The sequence below is a fragment of the Bombus vancouverensis genome, unplaced genomic scaffold (assembly GCF_051014615.1).
Source record: "Bombus vancouverensis nearcticus unplaced genomic scaffold, iyBomVanc1_principal scaffold0037, whole genome shotgun sequence".
NCBI classification, from domain to species: Eukaryota; Metazoa; Arthropoda; class Insecta; order Hymenoptera; family Apidae; genus Bombus; species Bombus vancouverensis.
The window spans coordinates 392,638-400,558 of record NW_027468928.1 but is presented as its reverse complement, the minus strand read 5'-3'; the positions used below and the strand labels follow the sequence as shown (position 1 = coordinate 400,558).

Below are 7,921 nucleotides of genomic sequence, written 5' to 3'. Positions count from 1 at the left end.
GTCCCCCCCCCCCACCCAAATAGAGTTTCCAGTGTAATTCTGTTATTCTTGAATCTTCGGCTTGTTTTTCATTTTTTAGCTCACTTTAAAATTTCTTCTGGCTTCAATTGTGCCACGATTTAAAGTTTTCCGTGTATACGTTTAGGACGTTACTGCGTGCGGAAATAGTACAGAAGGCCTCTAATTATACCGTCTACAATATTATTTATAGACTTTGAACCATATAGTACGTAAGTATGTAATTGTATATCTGTCGTGGTTCATTTTATCCTTCTCTGTTGCGTGAACCAGCGGTTAGGAGCGACACTAAATCAAGTGGGAATGAAACTCGTTGAAACAACGCTAGACATGGTAACGGATCCATGACTGTGCTTCTGTTATTACCAACGCCAGTAACGGTTAAACCTATTGCATGTGTGTAAGTTGGAAGTTACGTACATAACTTATGCACACCCGTTGTGTGTTTCGCGATCCCATATTTCTTTTAATTTGAATTTTATAAAACTTTTTGTTCGATAATTGATGTGCCATATTACATCCGTCACATTCAATGTTATATGGTGTAATTTCTTCAGTTGTGGTGTTATGTAAGTTACGAGGTCATTCCTGTGTTTGGACATGTGTTTGGAATGTAGTGTGTATCTTTCTCTTCGTATGTACATACTGAGTAGAGACTGTCTGTCTTTCGCTAGAAGAATATTCTGCATATAGTTATTTACTGTTCTTGATATTTGATTTTGGAAATTTAATTTTCGCTTTGCTTGTATCTTCGAGCGTAAGGTGAAATTTGTACAGACATATCTAGTAATTTGTTAATCGTACTGTTCGAAATTATTGTGTGTGTGAATATTTCGGTGAATATAAACTACGAAAACCTGTCCTTGATTTTTTATGGTAACAAAGCAGTCTTTTCAGAAGAAACAATATTCATAAATCAGTCCCTTCGCAAAAAGCTAATTCTACGAATCTTGTTAGAAGAAACCGGTTGACGAAACTACGTGTCCCTTCAGGAGAGGTCTAATTTATAGAGGTAGCTTGCAAGAAAAAACCAATCTCACAAAAAGCTTGAGCATTCTTAATTAATCCTCTTTAGAATTCAATTACATTTATGCCTTTTGTAAATATTAATTCTAAAATAACGATGCTAACATTTCTAACCTACAGAGTATCAACAAATAACATAACGCAATTCCCCATTTCAATTAAATATGAAAAATATACTAGAGTCGATCCAAGATCAAACCCGGTAAAACAAACGACAAATTTACCTGAAAAGTCCACTGAATTCGTTTCAATACATCCGTTATTTAAATTGCAAAAATCAGTTGTGTTTCAACGTCAATTTTTAACACCGTCCATATATCGCAATTTTAGTACGCGACAAGACGACAATACAATTCATTTCAACACCATTGAAAAGTATGGCTGGCTTCGGACAACCGGTTTCCGGCGTGGCGCCACTATGCTTTGGAGAAACAAGGAAATACATATGTATGCACCTTGCTTTTTGTGAGACAGAAGAACTCTGTGTCTCTGTTCTACCAACGTCGCTGTTGCGACGATTTGCCGCAAACCTAAATGGAGTTCGATCAATGGCGACGCGAGCACGTGGTCCTCGATGTCCGCGATCGGGAAATCGTGTTTTCCAAACTATTTCTAGTTTCGCCGGTTCCACTGTCAATCAACGTTTCTTCCTTTGGTTCCGTTTCTCTTCGATTCTCTCCTTTTTTATTGGCAAACACGTGTCACCGAGTATCGTGTTCGTCTTCGCTAAGCAAGCTTATTTCATCATATTTGTACAAGACTTCGTGAACATCGGACGTTTTTCTCCTCTCTTTTCGAATAAGAAAATCCTATCGTTGTTTAACTAACAATTGCATTTCTTTAAATGGAAATGTGGTCGTGTCTCCTTTATATTTTCAATTAGCCAGGGAATTTAGGTTTATTGCCGTGGAAACTTGATCGGTCGTTTACGTAAGGATCTGCGACTCTGCTTCATCTTCGAGGAAAATTTCATCGAATACAATCGTTTCACTCAATGATTGGATCAGTCGAAAGGGAGATTCCGTGACTGCCTGTATAAATATTGATCATAGTGTCTCTTGAAGGGAAGCTGTACCAATCTTGTTGATTTAACTACTGATCCTACTTTATCCTCGAGAAAAATTACTTACTTTGATTGTTTGACCATTAATTTTAGCGTTTCTTCGAGGGAAACAGTGTTGATCGCTCGAGTCTGCTTCTTTCTCAAGGTAAATTGTATTTACTATTTACTCGATCAGCTATTTTATTTTCTTTTCCCGGAGAAACCTTGTTTCTCGTCTGTTTGACCATCCGCGCTATTTCTTCTTTGAGATAAACTGCAGCGATTATTCGTGTAATCAACAAATCTACTTTTTCTTTCTTTACGAAGGAAATCGTGTATTTAACGAAATCTCGCTTGTTTAGTCATTGATTCCGCTAACTTTTCCAAATAAATCGTCGATCATTCGCTCGATTGCCAATTCTAATTTTGCTTCGAAGCAAACTGCGTTGATTATTCGTATAAACTTTTTAATAGAAACTGTTTTTCGCCTATTTTATCGCCAATTTCCTTTTCAAAATAACATGTATTAATTATTCGTTTAATCGCAGATTTTATTTTATTTTATTTCTATTTCTATTTCGTTTTATCATCGATTTTCCGCCGTCTTCAAAGAAACCCACGTGAATTACTTTAATTGCTTTTTCAAACTAATTTTATTTCTTTACTTTTAAATTAAGAAGCAGCAACGAAAATGCTACAATAACGGAAAAATTCTTCGGTTATCTCCACAAAGAAGACGAAGGTATCGAACTTAGTGTATTGAGACATTTTGTTCGTTGGAAGTTAGTCGACGACATTTGGAACGGAAAGATACATTTGACGTGATTTAGTGTGACGTTGAGAGAGAAAAATGGTTTGATCGAGGGTGCCCTTAATTACTAATTTCATAACTTGCTGTTAATCGATCTGACAGTGATATTAGTGGATGTGGTTGGTAGTGCCTGATTAATCGTGATCGATATTTTGAACAAAGAGCAACGAGAAACGATCGCGATTTCTGGAATTTCTCGAATTTTCGAACATTTCGAAAATTATTAGAAAATATTGTAGAAAAATTTCACGATAAGATACAAGATATTTTTGGATTACTCTGTCTGGACTTTGGTTCTTATTTTAATAATTAAAATGATCAATCATCTATCGTATGGGGTGTTTAGGATTAAGATAGCGATTCCAGTGACGAACGTTTATCCCTATTACGAACAATGTCAACGGAAGGACGTAAACTTCACAGAGCTGTTGAAGAGCGATAAGAGCCTGAGCTCATCGGGCTTCCAAACAAACAAAACGATAAAATGTACTCAATGGGAGTATAATTTTACGCAGATTCCATATCCTAGTATAGGAACTGAGGTGAAGTATTCACATCGTTGTCTGAATCGCATGCTTCGAAATTCTTACACTTCTGCTGCGTTCTTTGGGTCATTTCCGATCTAATCTAATCTTGTTATAGTAAATTTCTTAAGTTTAAAGAAAGTATAAGACGATAATTGTTAGTACGGATAATTCCTCGTTCCGATTTTACGCGAACGTTTTTTTCAGAGCATAAAGAACTCTTTCATTCATCGAACTGCGAGCAGAATCGAGATATAAAAATTCGAAGACCGCAGCAGGATTAAAATTATATTCTGAAAAATATGAATCTGGTTTTTCGCTGACTAACTCTTAACCTTGGTGATTAGCTAGATTGGGTATGCGACCGAGAATACCTCGTATCAACGGCGCAGGCCATCTTCTTCTGCGGATCCATCATCGGTGGTTTCCTAGTCGGTTGGATCGCCGATCACAAGGGTCGTATCCCAGCTTTAATGTTCTGCAATGGTATCGCCCTTTTTGCCTCCATTTTCACTGGCGTTCGATAACTGTATCAACATTCCTCTGATTATCGGTAAGCCTTCTACGAAGTAGAAAGTGCGAGAGGTTCGACCGATAAGCCAATGTTTCAGTCACGCGAGAGATAACGTTAGTATGAAGTCAATGTTTCTATTACGTGAAAGATGATGTTGCGTGAGAAATTTTTGATGAATTGTTCCTCGAAGATAATTTTGACGTTGCTGTACTCGATTGAACTATACGGTTCGAGAGTTCTTGATTCAAGAGCTTTTGCCACCACCAGAGATGAATATATTGATTTTGTTATTGTTAAAGATCGTTTCATCGATTTTCATGTCGTCGAGGATAGTTATATCTTGATATTCTTAAATCGAGTTATACAAGGTGGTTGGTAACTGGTGGTACAAACGGAAAGAAGTCGAAAATATAGAATACAAATTTTTTTTTTAATTCTTCCATCGAGACAACGATCTACAGTGAGATCCGTTATAACGAGACGCGATAAAGTGCACGCGTATCGAGCGAAAATTCAAAGTCGATTTTCTCGAAAACAAAGCCTCGAACGAAAAATTTTTATTCTATATTTTCGACTTCTTTTTTCGCGTAGAATCACCCCCTTTCCGCTTGTACCACCAGTTACCAACCACTCTGTATATTCGTTCGAAATGAAAATTATCACAAAATTTTCAACACGTAATTCGTTTAAATACGTTAGAAGCAAAACACGTGCATTATGTAGCGCTTTTTGTTATACGGACCAGCTCAAACTCGGAACATTCACGTTTGCAGAGTAAACGGATTAATTTAAAATCGGAATTATATTTATAATCTTACAATTATCCTACAATTATGTTGATGGTATCGTTCATTCGGCTCGTCATCAATTGCTCCATATTAATAATAACCGGTTTCACTCGATAAATCTTCCATGTTCTATTACTGCAACATAAAGAATAATCGTCGTTAAGTATCTTGATATAATAATCAGTTATTCCGAGAGTCATCGACGATCAATTATCCCACAGTTCTCGAATATATGGCTGTTTCGAAACGAACGTTGGTCGTGAATATCGCCTTTGGCGTATACTTTGCAGTGGCCAGTACAATTTTACCATGGATAGCCTATTATATCGCGAACTGGAGATATTTTACTTACGTTACTGCCATACCGCTGTTATCTGTCGCTATCACACCGTGGATTCTTCCCGAGAGCGCCCGGTAAGTAAACTCCTAATCGTTCGATTATTCGAATTCTCAACTTGCGCTTTGAGATTTATGCAAATTTACTTATCGATCCATATCACTCGTATTTGCTCTGTTCAAGCTGGTACGTTTCCAACGGGATGATGGACAAGGTTGTTGAGAAACTACGGAGAATAGCTAGGATCAATCGCAGAAATCCAGACTCGCGTATTTGCGATATATTCGTCGTAAGTTCGATCAAATAGAATTCTAGAAAGCTTACGCGAAATCATACGGTACAGTACTTGAATCTGTGCTGACAGATATATTTGATTCACGTCGAAAACACACAGACTCGCGAATGTATTTTAACATGCATAGACAGGTTTTAAAAATGAAACGCGATGAAAAATGAAATATGAAATGAAACTTGACTGTCGCGATTCCATTGTGGTATTATATCGATCTCGTACAAAATTTGAAGTAAATCTGGGAATTTATATAGAAATTATAAAATATTTACAATTTACAAGTACAATCGGGGATAAAAATAAGCTGCTATAGTTAATGGAAATAGATGTGAAGAAAGTATAATCAAATTAGTATCAGCCTCATATACTTGAGTTTTATTTATTATATTTCCTTCTAATAATATGCGGATAGTTCAGCAAATGATTGAAATGAATTTTTACATTTTCTCCACTAATCCACTTAGTTTTGTTCCCGACTGTATTTCGGATCAGAAAAGTATTTAATCAACCAACCACCCATTATATTAATAAATCTCGATATCAAAAGCCATGCCGACTAATTCCATAAAACAGAATGCAAAGTGCCACTGTTCGTGCTATCTATTAATGACGAATAAAATGAAAATAAAATTTCTTTTCAGTGTGTTATGAATTTTGAACTGTGTAAGGGCTAAAGGCACGACTCGTATTATATCTTTCGTTAATTATTCTCGAAATAAATTCTTGCAGAGTAACATGGAGGCACCGGACAAAATTCAAGAATCAGCGACGCTGCTCGATCTGTTCAAAACGCCACGGTTGGCGAGAAACACTATTCTTCTAGTTGCATTCTGGCAAGTATAAGATACGAGTTCATGTTGCGAGAAAACCTTCATAAATAACCGATACAATCTTGTAGGTGTTTCACCCTGATCTCGTTCGACGGTCACGTGTATTCATTAAAACTTATCCAGAGCTCGGTGTTCGTGTCGTTCTCGATCGCCTGTGCCACAGAACTTCCAGCTGGGTTATTACTCGCCCTTTTGCTCGACCGATGGGGTCGTAGACTCTGCGGATTTCTCACGATGGCAATGACCTGTGTACTCAGTATCGCTGAACTTATGCTGCATTCCAGTAAATATATCGATCTGTTTATTAAAGTAAAATTAAAACGATTATAATGACGTATTATTGAGAAAAATCTGAAATTAAGTTTATGATGAATGTAAAAGAATTTTGGCAACTTCGAAGGTATTAATCTTGGAAAATAATTATTTTGATGGAACTAGAATTTAGGAATTATTAGGAATTAATTTAGTGGCGAAATTGAAAGAGGTGTGCACATTTTAGAAGCAATAATTTTCTATATGTTGGTTTTCTAGAATTTGGAGATTTATAGAAGTTTAAAGTTTGTGTGAAATTTTAATTTGATTTTGATTAAGCTTCGATCGGACTATATTTTTAATTAATCTTACAATCAAGTATTGTGTATCCAGGATTAATTTTGTATTTTTTAATTTATTCCCCAGTGCTCGCGAAATTAGTAATGTCAATATTGTCGCGATTCTGTCTGAACATGGCAGCCAATGTTGGTCTTCAGTATGCAGCAGAACTTCTGCCCACGCCAGTCAGATCGCAGGGCGTATCTTTCATTCATATTTTCGGAATAGTTGCACACTCTTTGGCGCCATATATCACTGACTCGGTAAATAAATATTTATACTACTATTGTTGTTACAACATTTTTGAAACACCGCTAAGCACATCCACGTTCAACTTCTCTTTAATTTATTCCAAAAGATACAATAAGCGCTATTAGAAATTATGAAAAAGTTCTCATGTAAATTTTCTCATGAAAATGTAAAATAGTTTTTTTCTTACCTTAAAACAAGTTGTTTCCTGAAGAAATTAAATATTATAAAAATCTGATCAAAATATTTCTCACTTTCTAGAAAGCCCGTTTTGGAAGTTGCAACCAACGCTTTTCTTTAACTGATCTTTAATCAAAAAATTGAAATTTAAAATAAAAAATGATGGAATAACTTAAGATATGAAACTATATTGGTTGAAACTTTCTAGTGAAACTTTTTAAATGAGAAATACTTTGACCAGATTTTCATGGTATTTAACCTTTGCTCATATAAATTAATATTTGTTCATTAGGCTGCAATTTGGGAGGGATTTCCAATGCTCATTATCAGCACGGTGTCCTTTTTTGGCGCTGCACTGGTTTTGTTCCTGCCGGAAACTGTCGGCCAGAATCTTCCTCAGACTATCAAGCAAAGCGAAGAATTCGGAAGGGACCAACATTTCTGGTCGTTGCCTCGCTACCATAAGACACACTTCAATGGACGTCAACACTATCACTCCTGTGAACGATAATTATCTGATTTTTAATACTAATTCAATTAAAAAACACGAAGGAGGATTCGTGTTTTTTTAGAAGTAACAATATTACAAGCGGATCAGTCTGACGATTTTTGTACGAGAAAAAATCGGAACATATTATTTTTCTATTCTCCTACATTAATTTTTATTTTTATCGTTTACGTTTAAGAATTTGTAAGCCTTAATTCTAAAAAGAGCGAGC

General features: G+C 35.9%; 1 long non-coding RNA gene and 1 pseudogene across 2 annotated transcripts; one reads left to right on the top strand and one right to left on the bottom strand.

Annotated features, from left to right (window-relative positions):
- Nucleotides 1-222: 222 nt before the first annotated feature.
- On the top strand, nt 223-7,790 carry LOC143302421 (organic cation transporter protein-like; annotated as a pseudogene). Its single transcript, XR_013061163.1, has 9 exons — nt 223-418; nt 3,244-3,439; nt 3,769-3,974; nt 4,945-5,137; nt 5,244-5,349; nt 6,082-6,185; nt 6,251-6,465; nt 6,861-7,036; nt 7,495-7,790. The product of XR_013061163.1 is annotated as an organic cation transporter protein-like (transcript).
- Nucleotides 4,719-6,930, bottom strand: LOC143304502 (uncharacterized). Its single transcript, XR_013061168.1, has 3 exons — nt 6,807-6,930; nt 5,076-6,479; nt 4,719-4,858 (listed from the first exon to the last, which is right to left on the bottom strand). It is a non-coding gene; the product is annotated as an uncharacterized LOC143304502 (long non-coding RNA).
- Nucleotides 7,791-7,921: the final 131 nt, after the last annotated feature.